This window comes from Halichoerus grypus, chromosome 5 (genome assembly GCF_964656455.1).
Source record: "Halichoerus grypus chromosome 5, mHalGry1.hap1.1, whole genome shotgun sequence".
NCBI classification, from domain to species: Eukaryota; Metazoa; Chordata; class Mammalia; order Carnivora; family Phocidae; genus Halichoerus; species Halichoerus grypus.
In genome coordinates, this window is record NC_135716.1 from 95,583,451 (window position 1) to 95,610,319 (window position 26,869).

Consider the following 26,869-nt stretch of genomic DNA (forward strand, 5'->3'; position numbering starts at 1 on the left):
CCTTTCCTCATTGAATGCTCTTCAAACTCTTGTCAAAAATCATTTACCATATATGTGGTTTATTTCTGGGCACTCTATTCTATTCCATTGATCTATATATTTGTCTTTATATTAGTACCACACTGTTTCAATTACAGTAGCTTTGTAATAGGCTTTGAAATCAGGAAGTGTGATGCCTCCAGCATTTTTTTTTAAATTGGAATTTCTTTTTTTTTTAATTAACATATAATGTATTATTTGTTTCAAGGGTACAGGTCTGTGATTCATCAGTCTTACACAATTCACAGCACTCACCATAGCACATACCGTCCCCAATGTCCATCACCCAGCGCCCCCATCCCTCCCACCCCCCTCCACCCCAGCAACCCTCAGTTTGTTTCCTGAGATTGAGAGTCTCTTATGGTTTGTCTCCCTCTCTGGTTTCATCTTGTTTCATTTTTTCCTCTCTTCCCCTATGATCCTCTGCCTTGTTTCTCAAATTCCACATATCAGTGAGATCGTATGATAATTGTCTTTCTCTGATTGACTTATTTCATTTTTTTTTTTTTAAAGATTTTTATTTATTTATTTGACAGAGAGAGAGGCAGCGAGAGCAGGAACACAAGCAGGGGGAGTGGGAGAGGAAGAAGCAGGCTTCCCGAGGAGCAGGGAGCCCGAAGCGGGGCTCGATCCCAGGACCCTGGGATCATGACCTGAGCTGAAGGCAGACGCTTAACGACTGAGCCACCCAGGCGCCCCTGACTTATTTCATTTAACATAATACCCTCTAGTTCCATCCATGTTGTTGCAAATGGCAAGATTTCTCCAGCATTTTTTTTTTAAGATTGTTTTTGCTATTTGGGGTTGTAGTTCCTAGTTGTTTTTTTTTTTTAAATAAAATGAGTATTAATTTCATGATAATAAAACATTAAAAAGCAAATTTAATAAAATGTTATCTATCCAAACAGCTCCCTACATAAACAAAGCAAAACCCATCAATGGGTCCTCACCGTGTGCTGAATAAAGTCCAAACTCCTTAGCAGGCCATTCAAGGTTCTCCACATCCTGTCTTCTATAGATTTACCCTTCCTTGTCTCACCTCTGTCCCCACCTTCCACCTTGTGCTTCTTTTATAAATTCTGAACTTATGCCTAACTGCTTGCATTTCTTATCACAGCCCATCTCCCTATACTGCTGGACCTTTGCTTACACTATTCCACCTGCCAAGAGCACCCTTCCTACTTTTTGGGAGTGACTCCTCCTTATTCTTCCTTTAGAAATTACATTATATGCCATCTTTTTCAAGAAGCTTTTCCCAACCCCCCATGTTGGGCTACAACCCGCTCTTCTGAGTTCCAGTGGTCCCAAGTCTATGTGGCTCGGTTAAGACATTATATTATATAGCACTTGCGTGTAAGTTCTTCAGGATCAGAGACCAGATTTTCTTCTATTTTTGTTTAACTTCCAGTGGCTACACACAATTTTTGGCACATAGATTATATCTGTTAAAGTTAATTCGACAGAACCAAAAGGAATTTTGTGTGTCTAAGGCAAGGGACTGTTGCTAAGGTTGGGATATCACTGCCATTGGCAAAGGGAGGCCCAAGTAGGACAAATTCTCTTGTATTGGTCCTGAAGATCAGGCTTACTGGGATGTAAAATATACAAAATTTTGCAGGGGAATATAAGTATCAGATGACTTCCATATCATAGATTGGGAAAACTCTCCTGTTGCCAAATAATCATGCAGGGCATCTATTTGAAAAAGTATATAAAATTTAGGTCATTCCAAAGGCTACTAGGCAAAAATCCAATTCCTCTGTGATGTAGTAGTCCTTTCCTGGAGGAATGCCAGAGGTCCTGGGAAGCTTTTTATTCTTCAGTGCATTAAGATGGAAACATGTTTTACTCAACCTTAGCTCTTTAATTCTTGAGACTCCCTCCCCAAATGCATTCCAATGACTGCAGAAGTTGCAATTATTTTGTAGACAGTATGGTTCTACACCCAAAGGAGATTCTGTGCCCTTGGCTTCCGGGACTTCAAAGATGAACAAAATGAATTTAGGCAAAATATTTAGTAGTGGGTGCCCACTCTGTGGGGCCGGATGCCAGGAGAGGCTGATTCAGCAGCCACAACAAGAGACACACGCTCATCAAGAACTTCCTGCTCATGCCCTGCTCAGAACCCTTAGTCATACAAAGACATGGCGTATCCAAGCAGTGAACTTGATAATGGAAAGACCACAATTTGTGTAGCCATGTGAAGGGTGTGAGGATGAACTTCCCAATGCCAATCCTCCTTCTGTATTTGGTAAACTTGAGAGCAAGGAGTCGCTGGGGTACAACATAGTTTTCTGCACAGTATCTTGTGTATAACACATAATTGATAAATGTTTGATACAATATGTAATTCCAGAAGAACACATTGTGTTTTTCAGTGAAATTTCTGTAGTTGTCTGTATATCATAGGAAGTGCATTTTTAATGGCTGGTATCATCCATGACATCATCCTGATATGCTCAATTTTGTGATGCAACCATTCTTTAAAAAATTGTGAAAATGCCGTATGTGCTGACAAATGGCAAACAAGCGGTCTTTAATTTTAAATGCTTAGGTATTTAAGGAGAGGACTTAAAGAAAATGAGAAGCCCCATTCTGGTAGTAAGGACACAGGGATGGGGGGGATCCCCTTGAATAAATGAATAGTAATTAAAATGGTCCAGCAAAAAAGATCACATCTATTTTGGGTGTCTGGCTGGCTCAGTGGTAGAGCACACAACTTTTGATTCAGGGTCATGAGTTCGAGCCCACCTTAGGCATAGAGTTTAAAAAAGGACCACATCTGTTTTAATCCTGGTTACCATGGACCCTGTGTGTTTCATGTTGCTAATTATATTGTTTTAATTTTCCTTAAGGTTTATTAATTCCAGATTAGATATATCTTCCTTAGTCTTGGTAAAGTAGGATTGTTTCCCTCGGAAACATAATCTGTGTTCCTCAGCATTTCCAAATGAGTTCAAACTAACTTCTTTCTAATTCTTTGAAATCACATGTCCAAAAGGGAAGGTTCCCCTTAAAGGGGAACTCTCTGGTGTCCTAGGACAGCTTGTTCCAGGGACAATTTTCAAAGTGCTGCTCAGACTTTGAGCCTCTTTGGCCTCCATTACCCCAAAAAGGAAGTTTCCCCTTTAAACAAAGTCATAAGTGCCATTGACATCCCTGCCTATATCGCTGGAAGATGAGCTCTGACATCAGATTACCTTCAGGTGCTCAGCAAGTCTTCCTTGAGCACCTGCAGAGAGCTCCGTGCTGTGCTAGGAGCTATGCATTCATTCCGTGCAGGAATTTACTGAGCCCCTACACTCTGCTGGACATTGGAATACAAAACAAAAAGGATGGCTCCTGTGTTCAAACTGCTCAGAGTCCAGGCGAGGAGAGAGCTGATGCACAAGGAAGCATACAGCAATCTGAGCAGTCTCGTGTTAGAGCTGAGTGCCCAGGGTAACCTGAAAGGAAACCATTATTCTGGTATTGAGAAAGAGGAACTCGATGATGATACTTGATGCCATGCCTTGAAGGATGAGTGAAATTTTACCAGTTAAAGAAGAGTTGGGTGAGAACAGTGGGGAAATGAGTTTGGGTAGATAAAGTGGTTGCAGGAAAACATGAAAACCAAGGGGAGGAATTCGGACCTGAATTGGTGGGTAATAGGATGCAGCCAACCCTAGGTTGAGGAGCAGAAGGACAGAATGACCGGTGAGTTGTTCAAGGAAAATTCCTCAGGCATGACACGTTGGAGACAAGAGAGGTTGGCCTGGAGGGAGCCAGGTAGCTCTTGCAGATGCCAGTCTGTTGGAGGGTGATAAAGCCTGGGGATGAGGTGACAGAAGAAGGAATGGAGAGGGACAGGACTTGGCTGGCTCGTGGTGGGAGACGAATAAATGTCTGTTGGGAGAATATTTAAATGGATACCTAATAGCCCTGGATGTATCAAAAGGGAGCAAACATAAAACATGACTGACTCTAAGGATTTGAGCCAACGTGACAAGAAGAATGGCTTATCATTTCATTGACAGGGAAGAGGAGTATGAGAGATGAAGTGTATTCAAAGAAAAAAAAAATTAACTAGTTCCTGTAAATTCCTGTAGGGTAGACTTTTGCTTCCTTCTGAGTACGGCACTTAGTATATAGCAATTTATCAGTAAGCATTAAGTAATAGGAAGTTAAAAATGCAAATAAGTAGGGGAAACAAGGGCATGGCTCTTAGCCTCTCCGGGGTCCTAAGATGGTTTGTCCTGGGGATACCTTTCAAAGTGCAGCTTGGGCCCTAGCCTCTTTGGCCTTGGTTTCCTGGTCTGAAAAATGCGGGAGTTGATTGACGGCCAGCTAACATCCTTCCAGTGTTAAAAATCAGTGACTTTGTTCTTTTTGCTGATATTGGTGTTCTTTCTCCTGTAAAACAACTTAGAAAATGAACCTCAATTTCTCAGGTTTTATTCCTTCCCCGGGAAGTGAGCAGAGGAAACTGATGTATGAGGTACAGAGAGAATCCAAAGGGCTTCTGAGCTGAAGGGCTATTTCTCAGTTTGAAGGATCCCATTGCCAAAAATGGAAGTGGTGTTTGGAGTGTTGTTTTTGCCATGTCCCCTGGACTTAAATGGAACTGAATTCCCTTGCAAAGATGGAGAGGAGAGGAGGGGGTGCCTTGGCTGCGAGCTGGCTGCTAATCTATGCACCGGAGGTCCAAGTTCAAATATGCTTTCAGAAAAGCTTCAGTTCATTTTTCTCCACACACAATGGGGCTGTTGTGCCTCCAGAAGCCGGGAGAAGGCAGCTGGATTTCTAGAGCCCCATGGCCAGCATCTTTCTGATTCCTTTTTGATTCTCTTCTTTTGGAGACACACCCCACAGGACACATTGGTCTGGAGAATAAAATACCAGTCAGTCATTGTCATAAAGCCTAGAAAACAAGAAGCTCACCCTGAATGGGCGTTATCAGGACCTCATTAGCACTTGGCCTCAGTGAATCACTCAGCAGTATGTGAAAAAAGGCTTTTCAGTATAACAGGGGCATTAAATACTTTAACCTCACCTAAATGATTTGCCCTGCCTATGCCGACCATTTTAGGTAGGTAAGTTCCCGGACTGCTGGGTCCTTGTGCTGTGTTAGTTTAATTCTGTAAACTACGCCGTACAGGAATGTGTTGAATAAATGCCCATCTGATTTCAAAGGTCCAGAAGGATTTCTGTGCCTCCTGCTTATAGGATCTAATCAGATGGTCTCTGAAATGGCTCTGGCTCTCATTTGGGGAAAAATGTCTAAAATGAGAAATTGTGTTTTTTTCTACTAAACTCTGTGTGATAGTTTTTTGTGTGTGTGTGATTTCTCTTTAAACAGATGAAATTTGAGGAATTGGCATGAAAGGAAACTGAAGTTGAGAGATAGGGGTAGGTGGATGCATTTAGATACAGTGATGGTGATAGTTGACATTTATTCAGTGCTTACTCTGTGCCAGGCACTGCCTGAGGCACCTGAGTGAATTTAATTCACTTAGTCCTCAAAGTGATTCTATAAAATAGATATTATCTTTATCTCCCTGAAGATGAAACACAGGGAGATTAAATCACAAAGCTGAGAGGTCTTTGAGCCAGGCTCCCAAAAGTGGTACTTAGAGCCACAGACTATACCCATTTCCTGTGAGCAGGGTGTTCCCCAAACTTTCATGCCTCTTGGCTTCATGTTGTGTTGTGTTCTGGAGATGCATGTTTTGTTGTATGTGTTATGTTTTAGTTCTGGGTACAGGTCTTAGCTATTCATTGTCTTTATACTCTGCTTCCCAGATATAAGATGCGCAGAAAGTAATAGAAGAGTAAATAGGAGGGGAAAGCAAGGGAAGAAGTCGTGATGTTGAGTCCATACACGCGTGCATGCGTGTGCAGACACATTCACACGCACACACACACACACACAAGCTGACCCATTTGTTTATTTTATACTCACATCACCCATGTGCTCTCACAAGCTCCTTTCCTGCCAGTTTATACATAGTCCTTCCCTGAGGGATCAGCCCTTTCCAATCCAGGTCATGGGAAGGGGCAGGAAGGGGATGATTTCCCTTCCAAGAGCCTGCCGGAAAACCATGTTTGGACAGGGTCACTTATAAGAATTGATCAATAAGAATAGCAACTGCGAAGGCCAAACCTCTATGAGTAAAACAGTGCAATCAGCACCTCTAGGAGCATAGAAGGAAATCTGTCCTGTCCTTCAGGAGCTCAGCATTGACAAGAGCAAACACAGGTTTGGTATGTCATCCCCCACCTGTGCCCACAACCCAGGATGCCAAGATTAATATCTTGGGACATATTGTGGGATATGCTGTTGTGTGCTCTAAAGTTTCTTGTACCCTGGATTTAAAAATAACTCCAACTCATGGGGCGCCTGGGTGGCTCAGATGGTTGGGCATTGCCTTCAGCTCAGGTCATAATTTCTAGGTGCTGGGTGAGATTGAGCCCCATGTCGGGCTCCCAGCTCAGTGGGGAGTCTGTTTCTCCCTCTCCCTCTGCCTCTCCCCCTGCTCGTGCTCTCTCTGTCTCTGTGTGTGTCTCTCTCAAATGAATAAATAAAATCTTAAAAAAAAAAATAACTCCAACTCTTACCACCATACAATCAAATACTGTGTCATTACAATGAATGAGGTTGAATTAATATTAAAAGATATCCACGGGGTACCTGGGTGGCTCAGTTGGTTAAGCGGTTAAGCGTCTGACTTTGGCTCAGGTTATGATCTCAGGGTCCTGGGATCCAGCCCGCTTGGGGGGTGGGGAGGAGGGTCCCCTGCTCAGCGGGGATTCTGCTTGTCTCTCTGCCCCTCCCCCCACTCATGCTCTGTCTCTCTCTTTCTCAAATAAATAAATAAATAAATAAAGCTTTAAAAAAGGGAAAGAAAGATATCTATGGTATATTTATTAGGTGAAATAGGCTTGCACAGTAGGACGCTTGGTATGATCCCATTTGTGTAACAAAGATAGAAATACAGGCATAATAACAATAATAACGCACAACAATAATATCTGTATAGTACTTATTATACACCAGTCATTATTCTAAGTGCTTCACATTTATTAACTTACTAACCTTCACAACAATCCTATAAAATGGATACTAGTATTATCTCAATTTTATATGAAGGAATCAAAGAAGGAGAAGTTAAGAACTTGCTCAAGATCACCCAACTAAATGGCAAAGTCAGACTTCAAACCTCCAGCATCCTGGCTCCAGAGTGTCTATTATTAACCAGTATTGCTGTACTATAAATGCCATGTAAGCATAGAACAATTCTGGACAAATACACAGCAAGCTGCTAACAATCGTTAGCTAAGAGGAGTGGAAATGATGGTGGAATAAGGGACAGGACAGGAAAATTTGTTTTTATAATACATACCTTTGTACTTCGGGGGCATTATTCTCAAATTATCGTATGATTTGTTTATGGTTTTAAGAATCCTTTAGCAGCTCCAGACAACCATTAAATCTGGACGGATTCTGTTTCTAGGAGAAAATGAGACGTGGGTTGGCTACAAGTAGAAAAGAAAGAGCAGGATTTGACTTAAGGAGAAGAGGTGGATGGGAGCAAGGTACTTGGAGCTGGCAGAATCCAGGAGACAGGAAGTGCGACGTGTTTGCTGGGGGTGTGGCAGGGAGCCGGGAGTTAGTGCTTAATGGGTACAGTTTCAGTTTTACAAGATTAAAAGAGAGGGGTGGGACTCTTAACTCTAGGAAACAAACTGAGGGTGGCTGGAGGGGTGGTGGGGGGGGGATGGGGTAGCTGGGTGCTGGGCATTAAGGAGGGCACGTGATGTCATGAGCACTGGGCGTTATATGCAACTGATGAATCACTGAACTCTACCTATGAAACTGATAATACACTATATGTTAATTAATTGAATTTAAATTAAAAAATAAATTAAAAAAAGAGGTTTGGGGATGGATGGTGGTGGTGGTTGCACAACAGTGTGAATGTGTCTACTACCACTGAACCGTGCACTTAAAAAATTGGTTAGGATGGTAAATTTTATGTGAAGTGTATGTTGCTACAATAAAAAAGAAATTGAAGAGGATAAAAAAAAGACAAAAGTGGGAGGAAGAGGACAGAGGAGCCAAAAGAGGCAACAAAGAAGGGAAAAGAGTTGAAATTGGTGCATAAATGTGTGCCGACAACCTTGGCTGGCTAACACGGCCAGTTTTAACGACCTATACTTCAATTCAAAGTCTCAGTGGGGGGAAAACTTATGTTCTCCGGGTACAGAAATGAAGTATCTTGCACACTTTATAAATTAACCAGTAATTGTCCTCTTGGGGGATACTTAGAGGGTCCCAGGGAGAATTCCAATCATAACACATTTACTTGTTTCCATCCTAAGACTGGGTATTTTGGTTTGGAGGCAAGTTGCAGTTTTAAAGCAGAAGTGACTTCCCTGTCTCTGAAGAATGCAAATACAGATTGATCCTCTTTTCTACAGAGCAGTATGGATAAACAGGACCACCCACAAACACACTAGTGTGGGAGAGCAGGGACCAGATTTAGCAGCGGGGACACCTTGCTGGCCTGCTGGTGAGGTGGCCCCATTCCAGCAGATCCCAGTAGCTCCTTTGCCAAGTCTGCTATCAGCTCACCCACCTTTGCCCTTGAACTAGAGCCAAGGTCTCTGGAGGTAGGAGTGTGCTATTGCCTTTCATACTGGGGCCTTCCTAGCACACACTGAGGTCAAGCTGTACACAGGCCTGAGTGGCTCCCAGGGCTTCATGTGTGGGGCATTGTCACTGGAAAGACTGAATCTCTGGAAAAGACAGCCCGTAAAGGACCGTCAGTCAGGGCCAACAACAGTCATCCTCACTTGGGACATCTCTGACAATTTTGATTTATCGGGAGTACAAATGAGATTTTCTTAGTTTTTCTTAGGCTTGGGTGGACTTCACTTTGGAGCACGGCATGTCTTCATTTTGGCAAGTATGAAAAGGTACCACCTTCCTATCTCTTTCTTGTGGTCACCGTTTCATCTCCAGATAGCTACCTTAATAGTAATTATAGTTATAGTTACTGAGTGACTACTACATGCCAGGAATCATACCTGAACACTTCTCACAAGAACATGCTGCAATGGGGAATATTGCCAACATTTTATAAATGCATGAAACTGATCATCAGAGAAGTTATGAGCCTTATCCAGGGACACTCACTTGTGGCAGAGGTGGGATTTGATCTAGATCTGTTCAACTCCAAAGCTGGAAAATTTATATATTAAATTTGTGCGTTACACATTATGCTAAATTGCTCTTCCAAGTACAAATAGGAACTATTTTTTTTAAGATTATTTATTTATTTGACACAGAGAGAAAAAGTGCACAAGCAAGGGAAGCAGCAGGCAGAGGGAGAGGGAAAAGCAGGCTCCCTGCTGAGAAGGGAGCCTGATGTGGGGCTCGATCCCAGGACCCTGGGATCATGACCCGAGCCGAAGGCAGACGCTTAACTGACTGAGCCACCCTGGTGCCCTAGGAACTATTTTCTATTCAAGTAGCTCTCTAATAAATAGGTGGCCAGAGCCACGGCATAAGCTGAGAGTACCTTGTCAGATGTAAGGTCTCAGATTCTCCTCCATCTTACCAGGTATGAAAGGCATTTGCATATGGAAGCTTTGGAAGCTACATTTCCTTGGCTACTAAATACCATGAGGTCCTAGAAGTGGGTTACTCTATCCCCAAAGTTCTTCATTTACGCAGAGGATATAACTCAAGCACTAAAAGGATTTGCTCTAATTGTGTTCAGAGGCCTGTAGAATGAGCCAAGCTAATCCACTTCTCTCCCATTGCAAGGCCAAGGGCAGGCTCTCCAAGCTCATCACTGCCTGCAGGGGAGGTAGGAGAGGACTGTTTCAGTGCTTCTGGCTAGGTCTCTGAGGAAGAATCATTGATTATCAGTCAGGGCTGATTGGTATCTGAGAATCGCTTCTCTGCTGATGGTCTATCCTCTCCGTGAGGCCGTTCTATGCGGTTTGTTAGGGCTGACCTCAATTTCCCAGTGTCTCTTGGACATGATTTTAATGATTATTTATGCTACTTGAATTCAAGTTCTCAATCTTTATACAAGTTTCTAACTCCTTTTTAAAAAGACAACCCATGAGGGTTCTGTTAAAGAGGTGATTTTCTAAAGCTGGTTGACATTTGCATGACTATACTCTGCAACGGATAGAATTTTATTGCTCATGAAAATGTGTCTTTAAAGGCAATGTTTTTTACACTTTCTTTCCCCCCACAACCCACATAAAAAATACGTTTTAGACTTTTAATTCCAACCAAGACAGAATAAGAGGAACCAGATTTGCTTTCCTGGCTGAAACAAGTAATAAGCTGGACAAACAAGTAATGAACAGTGTTTGGACACTATCAGGCAGTGAAGACAGTGTTCCCTGAGAGAGGGAAACAAATGAAGTTAGCCCCACAGTCATCCAGATTACTTCTGGAAGGGTCTCTAGGTTGCAAAGCAGGGAGGAGGAAGCCAGGCAGAGCCGGGTGATTGAGGAAATGGAAATGGGAGTCTGGGGAGCCGAGGCGGCTAGAGTCGGCAGAGAGAGAAAGCACTGGGCACTCCCAGAGGGTCTCCCTCTAGGCTAGTGGAGTACCGCTCAGCACATGCATGTGAGGAAATTATCTGCAGCTGGACAGAACCACCCAAAGGGAGCAGGAGAGTTCACATTCCTCTCAGCCAGAGTGGAAGACTTCATAATTGATGGGATTTGGGGTAATCCTAGACTAAAGGCAGCTCTGGTCTCACCAAACAAAGTTTGAAGCAAACCTGGAAAGGATAAAACTGTTTCTAAGTAACTTACCCGTGCTCCAGAATAGAGCTCAAGAATATTTATAGGAATACAGGGGCGCCTGGGTGGCTCAGTCAGTTAAGCGTCTGCCTTTGGCTCAGGTCATGATCCCAGGGTCCTGGGATCGAGCCCTGCATCGGGCTCCCTGCTCTATGGGAAGCCTGCTTCTCCCTCTCCCCCTCCCCCTGCTTGTGTTCCCTCTCTCGCTGTGTCTTTCTCTGTCAAATAAATAAATAAAAATCTTAAAAAAAAAAAAAAAGGAATACAAAAATACCTAGCACTAATAAGGTAAAATTCACAAGTCTGTGCATCCAATCAAAAAATTGCCTGTCATGTAACGAAGCCAGAGTATGAACAATGATTATAACATTTATAGAAGTAAAATGTATGGCAATAGCACAAAGGCCAGGAAGGGGAAAGTGGATGTATATTGCTTTATGGTCTTATGCTGTGTGTGAAATGGTATATTTGCAGCTAGACTGTTTTCTACAAACCTTTTGTTATAAAATAATAAAGAGTTATAGCTAGAGTCAACAAAAGGGGATAAAATGGAATCATTAAAAATATAATTACAGGAACAGGGCAAGGATGTCCTCTCTCACCCTTCCTTTTCAACATTGTACTGGAAGTCCTAGCTAATGCAATAAAACCAAAAGAAATAAAAGGTATACAGATTGGGAAGGAGGAAATAAAACTGTCAACTTTTTTAAGATGACCTGATTTTCTACATAGAAAATTCCAATGAATCAACAACAAACTCCTGGGATTAATTTGCCATTATAGCAAGTTTGCAGGATACAAGGTCAAAATAAAAAAGTAAATTTTTTTTTATATACCAGCAATAAAAAATTGGAATTTGAAATTAAAAGCACAATGTCATTTACATTAGTATTATTACATAAATATGAAATACTTGGGTATAAACCCAATTAAATACCTGTGAGAGGAAAACTGCAAAACTCGGATGAAAGAAATCAAAGAAGAACTAAATACATGGAGATATATTCCATGTTCACATATAAGAAGGCTCAATATTGTCAAGATATCAGTTCTTTCTATCTCAAGCTATAGATTCAACATAATCCCAGTCAAAACCCCATTTTTATTGTATGGATATCAAAAAATGAATTCTAAAGTTTATGTGGAGAGGCAAAAGACCCAGAATAGCCAACACAATATTGAAGGAGAAGAACAAAGTTGGAGGACTGACACTACCCAACTTATTGTAAAGCTGCAGTAATCAAGACAGCACGGTATTGACAAAAGAGTAGACAAATAGATCAATGGAACAGCATAGAAAGCCCCAAAAGAGACCTGCATAGATTCAGTCAACTGATCTTTAGCAAAGGAGCAAAGACAACACAGTGGAGAAAAGATAGTCTTTTCAACAAATGGAGCTGGAACAATTGGATATCCACATGCAAAATTATATTTAGACATAGATTGTATACCCTTCACAAAAATTAACTTAAGTAGGCCATAGAGCTCAATGTAAAATGTAAAATTATAAAACAACTAGAAGATAACAAAAGAAGGGAATCTAGATGACTTTGGTTATGGCAATAACTTTTTAGATAAAACATCAAAGGCACAATCCATGAAAGAAATAATAATTATAACAATAATTCATATGCTGGACCTCATTAAGTTGAAAATTTTCTTTTCTGCAAAGGACACTGTCAAAAGAATGAGAATACAAGCCAAAAACTGGGAGAAAATATTTGCAAAAGACATCTCTGATAAAGGACTGTTATTCAAAGTATAACAAGGAACTCTTAAAACTCAATAGTAAGAAAATGAAAAACCAGATTTAAAAAATAGGCAAAATGAATAAGACACCTCACCAAAGAAAATATGCAAGTTTTCACACAAGCATATGAAAAGGTGCTCCGCCTCATGTTATCAGGGAAATGCAAGCTAAAACAATGAGATACTACTACACACCTAGTAGAATGGCCAAAATCCCAAACACTGACACCACCAAATGCTGGCAAGGGTGTAGAGCAACAGGAATTCTCATGCATTGCTGGTGGGAATGCAAAATGGTATAGCCACTTTGGAAGACATTTGGTAGTTCCTGATGAAACAAAACATAATCTTACCATATGATCCAGTAATCACACACATTGGTAGTTACCCAAATGAGTTTTTTTATTTTTTTTTATTATTTTTTTAAAGATTTTATCCATTCACTTGAGAGAGAGAGAGAATGAGAGAGAGCACATGAGAGGGGGGAGGGTCAGAGGGAGAAGCAGACTCCCTGCCGAGCAGGGAGCCCGATGCGGGACTCGATCCAGGGACTCCAGGATCATGACCTGAGCCGAAGGCAGTTGCTTAACCAACTGAGCCACCCAGGCGCCCCCAAATGAGTTTTTTTAAAAAAACAAAACACCTTATATCTATACAAAAACCTGCACATGGATTTTTATAGCAGCTTTTTTCATAATTGCCAAAACTTGGAAGCAACAAAGATGACTTACAGTAGCTGAATGGATAATAAACTGTGGCATATCCAGACCATGGAATGTTATTCAGCACTAAAGATAAATGAACTATTAAGCCATGAAAAGACATGGAGGAACCTAAAATGCATATTACTAAGTGAAAGAAGCCAATCTGAAAAAGGCAAAACTGGAAAAAGCAAACAAAACAAAACCAAAAAACCCAATGGGTTGCCAGAAGTTGAGGGGTAGGGTGAGGTTAATAGGCAGAGCACAGAGAATTTTTAGGACAGTGAAACCATTTTGTGTGATACTATAATGGTAGATACATGTCAGTACACATTTGTCAAAACCCATAGAATGTACAACACCTGGAGTGAACCCTAATGTAAAGTACAGACTTCGATGATGATGTGTGAGTATAGGTTCTTTGGTTATAACAAGTGTACCACTCTGTGCAGGTTGCTGATAGTGGTGGAGGCTGTGTATACGGGGCAGAGGATATATGGAAACGTTCTGTACTTGCTGCTCAATTTTGCTGTGAACTTAAAATTGCTCTAAGAAATAAAATCTATTAAAAAAAAATTCTAACAAATACTCAATCCAAAAGAAGGCATAAAAAGAGGAAAAAGGAAACCCCAAAGAAATGGAACAAATAAAGACCAAATAGCAAGAAAGTAGGTTTAAATCCAACCATATCGATAATTACATTAAATGCTAACTAAAAGGCAGAGATGGTCAGATTATATAAAATAGCAAGAATCAACTATATGTTGTTTCCAAAGAAATCCACTTTAAATATAAACAAATAAATAGGTTAAAAGTAACAGGATGGAAAATAGTACACCATGGTACCACTAATCAAAAGAAAGCTGGAGAGGCCCTGTTCATATCAAAGTCAATTTCAGAGCAAAGAATATTATTAAGGATAAAAAGCGTTATTTCATAGTGATAAAAGGGTCAATTCATCAAGAGGACACAGTAACTCTAAACAGTGAGAGTTTAATAGAGTGTAATAATAAAGCTTCAAAATAAATGAAACAAAAACTGATAGAACTATAAGAGGAAACAGACAATTATAGTTGGAATTTTAACACCCCTCACTCAATAATTATTGGAACGAGTAGACAGAATTTAGCAACTCTATGGAAAAACTGAATAACAACCATCAATTAACTGGGCCTAATTGTTATTCATAGAACTATCCACTCAGCAACAGAATACATATTCTTTACATGTACACATAGAACATTTACCAATAAACCATGAAATAAGTCCCAAGAAACTCAAAAGGATTTAAATTATACAAATGGTTCTCTAGCAACGTGGAATTAAATTAGAATAAATAATATAAAGATATTAGGAAAATCCCCAAATATTTAGAAATTAACACACTTCTAAATAATCCATAAGTCACAGAAGAAAACAAAAGATAAATTAGAAAGTATTTTGGAATAAAAATATAACATCAAAATTTGTGGACACAGCTAACGCTGTGGTTAGAGGGAAATTTATAGCACTAAACATTTCTACTAGAAAGGTCAAATCAATGGCCTCAGCTTCTACCTTAAGAAAGTAGAAAAAGAAAAGTAAATTAAGCCCAAAGCAAGCATAAGAAAGAAAATAATAAAGATAACAGTAGAAATCAATGAAATATAAAACAGAAAAATGATAGAGAAAAATCAATGAACCAAATGCTGGTTCTTTGAAAATATCAATAAAATTGACAAACCTTGACAAAAGAGAAGACAAAGTTACCGAAGGGGGGACATTACTGCAGCTCCCATACAGATTAAATGGATAATAAGTCGGGCGCCTGGGTGGCTCAGTTGTTAAGCGTCTGCCTTTGGCTCAGGTCATGATCCCAGGGTCCTGGGATCAAGCCCCGCATCAGGCTCCCTGCTCTGCGGGAAGCCTGCTTCTCCCTCTCGCACTCCCCTTGCTTGTGGCCCGTCTCTCTCTGTCAAATAAATAAATAAAATCTTAAAAAAAAAAAATAAATGGATAATAAGTGGATATTATTTATAACTTTGCTGGTAAGTTCAATAATTTAGAAGGCACAGAAAGAAATATTTTGAAAGGCACAGACTATCAAAGCTAAATGAATTGAATTTCTTGTTAAAAAAAAATCTTCTTGTAAAGAAAACTCTGGGGCCAGACAGCTTTACTAGTGAATTGTATCAAACATTTAAGGATGAAATATCAATACTACCAAAACTCTTCTAGCAAATGAAAATACTTCCCAATTCAGTCTGTGAAACCAGTATTGCTTTCATACTGAAATCAGACAGACGCTGCAGGAAAAGAAAACTGTGGACCAATATCCTTCATGAAATAAATGCAAAAAAAAAAAAAAATCCTTAAAATTCTCAGTAAATTAAATCTAACAAGACATAAAAAGGATAACACTTATGTCCAAGTGGGATTTATCCTAGAAATAGGAGGTTGGTTTGCCATTCAAAACCCAACCTATAATTCATATATTAACAGACTAAAAAACATAAAAACCATATCATTACATCAATCTGCAAAATCATATGTAAACTCTGAACACTGAAAACTACAAAACCTTCCTGGATGAAATATTAAAAGGCCTAATAAAACGGAGAGAGAGATTGTGTTCATAGATTGTAAGATTCTGTGTTATTGAGATGACAATTCACTCCCAAACTGATCTATCAATTTAACGCAATACCAATCAGATTCCCAGAAGGCTTTTTTGAAGAAATTGAAAAGTTGATTTTAAAATGTATATGAAAATCCAACAGGCCCAGAATAGCTGAAACAACTTTGAAGAAGAACAAAGTTAGAGTTCCAACATTACTTGATTTCAAGACTGACTATAAAACCACAACAGTCAGGGGCACCTGGGTGGCTCAGTTGGTTAAGCGTGTGCCTTTGGCTAGGGTCATGATCCCGGGGTCCTGGGATCGAGCCCCGCATCGGGCTCCCTGCTCAGCAGGGAGTCTACTTCTCCCTCTTGCTTGTGCTCTCTCTCTCTCCCTGTCTGTCTCTCTCTCTCAAGTAAATAAATCTTAAAAAACAAACAAACAAAAACCCCACAACAATCAAGATGCTGTGGTATCGGTGTAAAGACAAGCAAATAGATTGTTGCAACAGAATATAGAGTCCAGAAATAGACCCACATGTAACGGTCAATTGATTTCAAGAAAGATGCCAAGGAAACTGAATGGGGAAAGGACAATCTTGTTACCAAATGGTGGCAGAACAAATAGATAGCTAGCTATGTGAAAGAAAATGAACTTCCATCCTTACCTCACGCCATATACAAAAATTAACTTGAAATGGTTCATAAACTTGAATATAAGGCTAAAACTATAAAATTTCTAGGAGAAAACACAGGAGAAGGATCTAGTGGCCTTAAGCTTGGCTCAAAAATTTCTTAAATATGACACAAACTCTACAAACTATACAAGCAAAAATAAGTAAATTGGATATCTAAGCAAAAAAAAAATTATCAATATTAAATCCTTTGCCTTTCAAAAGGTGCTATTAAAACAATGAAAAGGCTAGCGCCAAATTGGGAGACAGTATTTGCAGAATGTATATCTGACAAAGGACTTGTAACAAAATATATAAAGAACGCCCACAACTCCTTAAGAAGATGAATAACCCAATTAAAAAGTGGGCAAAGATTTAACAGTCACTTCACCAAAGAAGATGTACAAATGTCAAACATGAAAAGATGCTCAAGCTCATTGGTCATTAGGAATATGAAAATTAAGGCAATGAGCTATGACTACATAGCCACAGAATCTTTGAAAATTAATGCAACTGTCCATTCCAAGCATTGGCAAGTTGTCTATTTAGAGGAACTGGAACTTTCATTACTGGTGGAAATGTAAAATGATGCAATCATTTTATGATTTGTTTTGGCAGTTTCTGAAGAAGCTAAATATACATCTACCATATGATTCAGTCATTCCAAAACCAGGTATTTACCCAAGAAAACATATTGCCCACATAAAGACTTGTGTATGAATGCTTATGGCACTTTTAAATGTAGTAGTCCCAAACCGGAAACAATCTGGATGCCCATCAATAGGGGAATGCATAAGCAATTTGTGACAGATTCGTGAGGGGAATTCTACTCAGCAGTAACAGTGAACAAACTATCGATGCATGCAACTACGTGGATGAATGTCAACATAAGCAGCCTGATTGAAAGGAGCCAGATAAAAAAGAGTGTGCACTTACTGTACGACCCCTTTTCTACACTATTCTAGAAAGTACAAACTATAATGACAGAAGGCAAATCAGTAGTTAGTGGGTAGAAGGGGGGAAGAGATTACAAAAAGTATGAAGGAAGTTTGGGGGACAGAGATATATATTTTTTTTAAACAATATGTTTTTTAAGGGGGGATTTAATTATTTATTTTTAAGTAATATCTATGCCCAATGTGGTGCCCAAACTCATGACCCTGAGATGCTCTACTGACTGAGCCAGCCAGGCACCCTGGATATGTTATTTTGATTGTGGTGATGGTTTCACACATGCATACATATGTGAAAATTCATCGAATTGTGCACTTTAAATGTGTGAAGTTTACTGCATGTTAATTATATACTTCAAAAGGGTGTAAAACAAAAGGAATTAATTTTAGAGTGCTACCCACCATACACTGAAACCCATACCTGAAACAAAATTAGTCTTGCCATGTGCAACATCATCTGAAATGTCCATTTCATTTCGTTCCATTCAATTGAAAATATACTCTGATCACGATCTACTAAGTTGATTTGATAATTCACTACTAGGTTGATACCTGTAGCTTGAAAAACACTGTTTTAAGATCTGTTTGAAAAATGCATGGCTTGAGCCCAAAACAGTCCCTTAGTTATAATTGACAAGCCCTTCTGGGTAAGTTCTTATGTCTTTTTTTATTTTTTAAGATTTATTTATGTATTTGAGAGGGGGTGGGGAGGAGCAGAAGGAGAGGGAGAGAGTCTTAAGCAGGCTCCACACTGAGCACGGAGCCTGACACGGAGCTCCATCCCACGACCCCGAGATCACGACCTCAGCCGAAATCAAGAGTTGGCTGCTTCACCACCTGAGCCACGCAGACGCCCCAGTTCCTGTGTCTTTATCACCAACGGTCCTCCTCTTCTGTTAAGGTGGTGACAAATTAGAGTCTTAAAGTAGAAGACCTAAGCTTTCAAATTCCACACTGGAGACTGAGATCGATTCTTACCCTTTTGCCACCATCTTCCTACCGACTTGTTGGGAGATGGTTGATTTTAGGATCTCATGCTGAAAATTCTTCTGTAATGGCTCTAGTCAGGAGGAACACTATGGGGAGCTCCCGGGGGACAGTGAGGGGGCAGCCGCTGACCACACAGTTACTGCGGTCGCCGAGGCTTCTGGATCTCGCTAGCATGGGGAGCAGCTGCTGCTAGCTATCATTTCCCTCATAAAGGAAAGCAAGCAGGCTCTGGTAATGAACCTACTCTTCGTGGTGGCTTTTTTAGTTCCCTGAAGAACTTACTTTTAGTTGTTGTTTTGCCTGTGCATGAAGGAGGCCACGTGGAAAGTGGCTCCTGTTTCCTAACACACAGCACACTGACAGTGGTAAGTAACTGTGTCTGTGCACAGCAGGGTCCAGCAAAGAGGAGGGAAAAGCTAGAGAAGAGAACTGATGGAAGAAACCCAAGCACGGGGTAGTTTCAACTCTGCTGTGAATTAGTGTTCCTGCATGCAACTTTGTACTGATGTAGATGGCAGTCTATCTTCAATGACACATCTTTCTGTGTCCCAGGAAGTGGTGTCATTTGCAAATTCAGTGCATTTATGTCAAGATTTTAACAAATGAATTCGGAACCAAAAGGAGATGAAACTCAGGCAGAAGTTGGAGTTGTGATTCTGGCCCCTGCAATTTTTCTGGACGGTCGCCCAAGACAAGCAACTGAAAGAGCTTCCCTTATGTCCCAAGACCTCAGCCCTCCCATGGTTCCAGAAGAATCAACCAGTACAGTGGATGCCCAAGCCAAGCAGCGTGGCCCACTTAGGGGACCCAGGACGGTAAAGGAGAGCTTGAATTCCTAGGCTCAGCAGAGTGGCCTGGGTCTCAGTTGATTTAGCTCCAAAAATCCAAGATCTGGATTCTGCTCAGCGAAGTAGCAGCTCGAGGCTGTAAGTTCAGAATCTGAGCGTTCTTGGGGGGGGGGGGTGGGGAGTCAGAGTATATTGATGCTGTTGCTTCTGGGCAAATAGATTTCAGTGTCAAGTTCACACCTTCCTTATTTAGAACCAGGAGAGGGCATGATACAGTGACAAATACTTGGTCTTGGTATCAGGCAGACATTGGTTCAGATCATGTCTCTGCTGCCTGCCATCCTTGTGACCTTGAGAAAATCGTTTAACCTCTCTGAACTTGAGAGTTCTCGTTTAGAGCAGGAGTTCTCAACCAGGAGGGATTTTGCTCCCTTCCCCCAACCCCTCCCCGGGAACATCTGGTGATATCTGGAGACATTTATGATCGTCACGACTTGGGGGTGAGAGGTGCTACTGGCATTTAGTGGGAAAGGCCAAGGATGGTTCTAAACATCCTACAATGCATAGATAGTGCCCCCAGAGCAAAGAATTATCTGGTCCAAAATGTCAATAGAGCTGAGGTTGAGAAATCTTAGTTTAGCGATAATGTATGCAAAATGTCTGGCATAAACCAGGTAGGTGCTGAGTCAGTGGTAGCTATCATTCAGTGTGGTTGATGGAAAACCAGATTCTAGAGAAGCAAGGATCATGCAAATCTGTCTGAGGTTCAGGAAAAGTCCCCAGTAGTGGTACCCGAGGCCCACTGAACAGTGACTGCAGGTATAGCAAAGAGGTTCAAAATGGTGGCTTTGGAGCCAGCCTGCCTGTGTCCGAATCCTGGCTCTACCATTTACTGCCTCTATAATCTTGGGCAAGTCACTTAGCCACAGTCTATAAAATGGGGGTAATAATGATACCTGCCTCACGAAGGTCGGGTCTGCCTAGCATAACAGCTGCTCATCCAGTATTTGCTATTGTCCCGAGGGGAATAAATATGGAGCCAGGGCCGAGTGGAGCCCTGATTTAATAAGAAACTGAATTTTTGGATAGGAAGTATGGAGGGGAACACAAACCAAACATAAATGGGTAATTGACACAGCGGTAGAAAGTTCATCAAGCTGCTAAGGACCCACAGCTGCTGCTGGGCAAGGTGCCAGATGTTTATAAATATCATCTCATTGACTCCCCTTGGCAACTCTTTGCAACGGCTTCTATTAACCTATTTCGGTCTTCTTTCACAAACATGGAAACAGGTTCTAAGAAAATAAAATAGCTTGCCCAGACTTCCACAGCCTTCGGGCTAGAGCTGGGGTTTTGAATCTAGGTATGACTCCAGCCCGTGTTTTTGTGGGCTGAAATTCAGAAACGCTCAACGTGGGGCCGGTTCCAGGATATATAGCATTCAACCAGCTGGGGTTCTCCATGTTTAGGACAGGAAGACAAATGGAAAGCCCAGCCTCTATTTCTAGGCAGCCTAAGACGGGGGATGTGGACGGTTAGGTTACTCAGTGTTGGCACTTTCTGCCATGAGGAGATATTTTCTAGAGGATTCCTGGGATGCCCCTCCCCTCACTCCGTGTTTCATGAAGCTAGTGCTGTGTGTGTGTGTGTGCGTGTTTGTGTGCAGCAAGATGAGACCACAATAGCCTGGGGCTGAGGAGCCAGCAGAACCAGAAGAAGGTTCCTGGTAGAAGCTGTGCCCCTTCCTCTAAACAAACAGCCCTGTTTACACAGAGGTGGAAATAGTGCCTAAAAGTAGCCCAGAGGCCTGAATATATCCCAAGACCGGCAGTGTGAAGGGGTCGCACACCTGGAAGCTCAGGGCCAAGGTTGTGAAGTAGGCGTTATTTCTTGGATCTCTGGCTTTGCTGGGGGTCCCCTTCCCTCCATGTGGGGCTGGAAGGCATCGCACCTGCTTGCACCCAGAAAGCCATCGCGGCAGACCTCCCCAGCCACTCGCCAAGCTCTGGGCCCCGCTCATGCAGCGGACGCTGAGGAGGAGCGAGTCACAGGCCCCAAGGCCTCAGCATCATCCTCTGCCCTGTGTGCTCTGCAGGGGACTGTGCTCTTCCCCCTGGGCAGAAACGCTCTCCCAAGTTCACTAACCTGGTTGTTTAAATATAGGAGAGGAAACAGATGCTGGCTGGCCGGAAGTCTCTGCGAAGACAGGGTTTGGCGGTGGCTTGCTAAGGCTGATAAGGACATGGGGTGTGCTCCCAGATGGGCCTCTGCCAATTCACTTTTGGGCCTTTCTGAGGCTGCCCTGAGCCACCACCATCAGAACCTGGCTCCTCCCCAAGCTCCTCCTCATGGCTGACACGGGGGAGGGTTATTTTTAAACTGATCTTTGTGATTTCCTCTCGGCCTTCCCCCTTGCTCTCCTCCCTCAGAGGCCCTGAGAGCAGCTTCCTGCCCAGGCCCACTGGAACCCCAGTGATGGTGATGCGTGCAGGGTCCTGGGAGGGGAGGGGGCTGGCTGTGCAGGGCAGGAACGCGCCCCGGGGCAGGGGAGAATTGTGGGGGTGGGGGGTGCCGCGGCAGGACGGACTGTCACAGGACTCCTGGCTTAAGGCTCAAGTACTGGGGTAGGGGGTGCACCCAGAGCAGTCACCCAGCAGGGATCACGTGGAACCTGCCCATCCAGGACTCCCCAGGGCCACGTAGATGGGTACGAATGCCCTGAACCTGGGCATCACCCTGCTGATCCCACTGGGGGTGGCCCTTCCTGGGCCGGGCTGTGCACCCTTGCAGTCTGCGGGGATCACCCCTCCTGTGCCTCCTGGCTTGCAGAGCTCCGGGGGAGCGTGTCCGGCTGGCTGTACTGCCAGCATCCTCAGATTATGTCGTGGATGAGTCATACTGACGGTCCCAGCCCCAGCACCCCCGCCATAGCGGAGGGGAGTTTTGCTGCTGGCACGGGGGACTTCTGGGGGCCGCCTGGGAGGCACATCCCTGCACAGAGTCCCCTGAGCTCCGTGGCTGTTGCCCCTGGCTTCCTCCAGCTTCCAGACCCACGGCTGGGCAGCTCAGGAGGCAGCCATGGAGCCCAGCAGCAGCGGCCCTGAGAATGGGCCAATTGCCTCTGGTGCAAGCCACGGTTTCTCCCGGGGAGCACCTTCCTTGTCGTCTGCTGGGAGGAGACTGACAGCACCCCCGCTCCCACCAGGGAACACACAGCCCCTGCCCTCTCCCCACCTCTTGGGCTGGCCCTGCAGCCAGGACCAGAAAACGCCGCTCAGCTGGTGACTCCTTCCTCCATCAAAGAAGCAGGGCTGAGGACAGGCATGTAACAGTTTGGGAAACTGATGATTCCTCTCCCAGACACAGAGGAACCCAGGCTCAGTCCTTACCGGGAGCGGGGGGAACTCCTGATTCTGCAGCCCCTGGGAAATCAGGTGGGAAGAGCCAGGCTACGTCCCCTGGGCCGGTCTCCATGTGATGCTCAGAAAGGCCTTTCCAGGTTAGAGTCTGGGTCAAGAACTAGGCCTTCACTCTGGAGATTCCCTCTATAGGGGACGCGCGGACCCGGGGGCCATCTCTCTGTCGAGTTCACAATTCTAGACGCTCAACCTGTCAGTCATCCGTGGAGAGTTGCAAAACCCCCACCAGGGTTGCCGGGGGCCGGAACGGGCTGCTGAGGCAGGAGCAGGCTCCCCCGTTCGAGAGCAGGGCCCGGGCCAGCTCCTTACCCTTTCGAAATGTCAGCTTTCCCTACCCGCCCCAAGCAGCTGTGATGGAAACGATAGGCTCTGTGACATGACCACCGCAAGGATGGAGGGAGAGCCCGGGACAGAGCCGTTAGCGTGGTGCGGGGCCCACGGCCGCCAGCGGGAGGGCTCGTCCCCATGCCTGCACCACTGCTCGGGCCGGCCCCCAGCCTGGCTCCTGGCACACAGTAGGCAATGGACACTTGTTATTTTTCCCCTTCCTTCCTCAACAACTTGACTTGAAGGGAGGTGACATGGTAGAGTGTGTGTGTGTGTGTGTGTGCGCGCCCTCCCACACTACACACACCCTTGCAGTGAGTGGTGGTGGTGCCAGGTACTACTGTATTTTTTTTATTTTTTATTTTTTTAAGATTGATTTATTTGAGAGACAGCGTGCATGCACGCGCGTCAGAGTGGGGGGAGGGGCAGAGGGAGAGAGAATCTCAAGCCGACTCCCCACTGAGCTTGTAGCCCAACGCGGGGCTCGAACTCACCACCCTGAGATCATGACCTGAGCCCTAACCAAGAGTCGGACGCTCAGTGGACTGAGCCACCCAGGCACCCCTCTGTGCCAGATCCGAGTTTAGACTTTGCTTCTAACTCACTCTATGTCTTCCCTCTGAGGGCCTTTGCTGTCACCTGTGAAACGGGGATTTGGGCCCATCGTTTTCTAAGATCCACTTCCGCTTGAACATAGAATTCCACGTGTAAGATGGTATGCACGAAAGGGCACGCACACGCGCTCTTCACAGTAGGCAATGGTCACAACACAGCGGAGTTAATCTCCCGCAAGGAAAAGCGAAGAGGAGCCGGGAGGCCGGCAGCAGTCCTCGGGCCTGACCCCAGGGCCCCGCCACCTGTTTGCCCTGCTCGGATGCGACTGTGCCCTCTGCCCTCCTCCCTGGAGTTCGCGCATCTTCCTCCCACGGCCTCTCCCGCTGCTTCCCCGCGGCCCTGCCCCAGCCGGTGGCTGCCCTTGCCTCCCTGCAGATGTTTCCAGTTTCTAGATTGCACGGAGTTCACGGTGGTCATTTGTTCCATTTGCTCAGAAACAACAGCCAGCATTATTGGCAGGAAACGGGGAGGGTGCCAAGTGCAGGATAACACAAAAAGCCCTAGTCATGGGCCCTGGGCAGGGTGGGGGCTGGGGGAGGGAAGGAGCGCTGGCTGGATTGTCTCGCAGTGACCCAGAGTCCTGTTGTCCCGGCTGAAGTCATGGTCACTGAAGCAAGGCCCAGCTCTCCTCCGGGAAGGGCCAGCGCAGGCCAGTTGACTCATCTTGGAGGGACGAGGACAGAAAGAGATGCTATCTTGGAGGCCGGGAGCGGCTGCAGGCTGGCTCCACAGCCTGGCCCTGAGGCTGAACCTCGACCAAGAACCAATTCTATTTCTTCGTTCCTTCGAAATCAGGAAAGATTGCAGGGTTAATGAAAGATTAGATGATGTTTGGCGTTTAAGGTCTAGAGCAAATACAAATAAATGTAATGCAAATTAAATCATGGGCCTCCCATGGCCCCGGATGTTTGCCATGCAGCTGTTTTGGCAGGAGTCGGCTGTGTATTCAGCAACCCTCACACCGTGCGCAGGAGGGGGGCCCCTTCATAGTGGGCGAAGAGTGCCGGGTGATCTGCCAGGCCCTCCAGAATGAATGGCACGCGAGACATGGACACTATGGTTATTGTTCAGGATAATCTGGCTCTTGAGGTTCCCCCCCACCCCGCACTGGAAGGGCTTCACCAGCAGGAGGCTGGGGGCCCAAGTGGCTTCTAGGGGCCAGTGAGCTGGCAGGCTGCCCTTTCCCGGCCCCCGCGGACTCATGGGTGGCACTTGGTGAGCCCACCGAGCAGGCCCGTGGATGCTTTCCTGGGCAAGCAGGTGCCACCCCCAATGTAGACAAACCAGTCAGAATGGGACCAACAAGGCCCTTCCTGGCAAGCTCGAAGATGGGAAAGGGAGGCATTATCGCCCCCCCCAAAGTCTCCTTTGGACACTTGCCAATTCTGAAGCCAGGAGCACGTTGGGGGAGATTGGAACAGAAAAGAGCCCTTGGGTGAGAGACTGAGAGGCAGCGCTGGAGAAAACAGGATCTGGGGGCACGTCTTTAATAGATTCCTAGCAAGCCTGTATCTCGCGGTTTGGGGAGGAGTGGTAGGTGTGGAATGATTTTCCTTTAATTCAGTATTTATGGGGCACCTCCTGAGTGGAGCACTGGGCCTGGAGCTGGAGGGACCCTGACGGTGAAGCGTGCCCCCCCACCAGGGCCCTGACACACCGTGCACCATGCACCAGCTGTGCCTAGAGTCACTTCACTGGGGCTTCACTCAGGTATCTTTGTCATCGATCAAAGGGGCAATGAAGACACGGAGAATAAACAATTTGTCCAACATCTTCCACGTAGAAACAATTTAAAGCAAGAAAGACGGGTTTGTTTTGAAGCCCATGGCTGGACCTAAAGGTGACTTCTCCCCTGAAACACGTGGGTCAGAGTGCAGGGGAGTGGGCCTCCTGCACGAAGAGGTGTCTGGCCACGGCTGAACCCACTATTCACCCATGAGCGAGGACCGACGGGCAGACTGTCAGGGGTCAGGCGCGGCAACTGTGGGCTTGGTTCGAGGGGTCCCAGGCTGTTCAGAGAGATGTGGACCGGGGTGACCAAAGAGCCAGCAAAATAGAACAGGGAGAGTGCCCCTCCAACAGGAGACTCAGAGAATCAGCCCTGAAGAAACACAGAAACTCCTAACCATTTCCGCTAGGGAAGAAACCTGGCTGCTTCTCCAGGTCTGACCTTGAACTAGCCACTCTGGGAATCGGTTTCCTCCGGTGCTCCGTCCCTCCCCAAATCCTGTGTCCTGGAACAACACCCACCACCCCCCAACGGAGCACAGTGACCTGGGGCAAGACCCCGGACTTTGTGAGTCCCGTGCCATCATGTGTCCGACTGAACTGGCCAGCCAGGGCCAGAGGTGGTTCGAGGTCCTGCAGATAGAGTGGTGAAGAGTAAGGCGTGGATAAACTGGCTCTGACTGTGAAGTGGAAATGAGCAGAGTAAGACGATGGCCAGTCCGTGTGTGAGTGAGTGAGTGAGTGTGCGTGTGTGTGTGTGTGAGGCACGTTTAGATACATCACAGAGATGAAGGCCACGGGCTGTCGCACGTACAGATGCTGAAACCGCGAAATGTGATGGAACCATCAGTCTCTCCGAGGGTCCCTTTCCCGAGGCCCTAACTGGTCACTGTCTGAACTGGTTTGAGATTGAAGTTAGATGCAAAAAACCATTTTTGCTGAGCAAGAGGTCTCCCTGGGGGCCTCCTGATTCCTGGTTGGACGTTGAGAGGTGTGGTCAGGGCTCTCACAGGGCGAGGAGCTGCCAGGCCCTGAGAACACCACTTCATGCACCCAGTGAGAATTTATCTCAGGTCCCCTTTGTGCTGGCTACTATTTTAAGCTCTTGGGACTTCGGGGACAAAGGGAGTGGGCGGGAGATCTAAAGATGAATCAGGCATAATTTCTTATGGAGTTTACTTAAGGACTTTACTAGCTCCTGGGAGAAGCGGTCACGTCAATAAATACCTACAAACGGTGTAGTAAGTCCTCAACGGGAGGAACTTGTCAGCTGATGTGGGTGTGCAGAGGAGGAAGCTATTAACTCAGTCTGCTAGTGACTTCAAGCCTTTGTGGAAGTAGGCAGGTGTACATAAATAGAAATAAAGTCTACCTGGGGGAGTAATAATATTATGCCCTATACGGCACCATTCCTAGGGGGGTGTTTACGACGCGGTAGTGTGTGCTCGACAGTGGTTCTCCAAGCCGTGTCCAGA

At 44.6% G+C, this 26,869-nt stretch overlaps 1 long non-coding RNA gene across 2 annotated transcripts; it reads right to left on the bottom strand.

The window, feature by feature from the left end:
- Nucleotides 1-900: 900 nt before the first annotated feature.
- LOC118542999 (uncharacterized) lies at nt 901-21,641 on the bottom strand. Of its 2 annotated transcripts, XR_013447987.1 has the most exons (5): nt 15,025-15,249; nt 12,796-12,928; nt 7,422-7,528; nt 5,981-6,106; nt 901-4,901 (listed from the first exon to the last, which is right to left on the bottom strand). It is a non-coding gene; the product is annotated as an uncharacterized LOC118542999 (long non-coding RNA). The 2 variants fall into 2 exon arrangements; XR_013447986.1 differs by lacking the exons at nt 12,796-12,928; nt 15,025-15,249 and adding an exon at nt 21,451-21,641.
- Between the last annotated feature and the right edge of the window lie 5,228 nt (nt 21,642-26,869).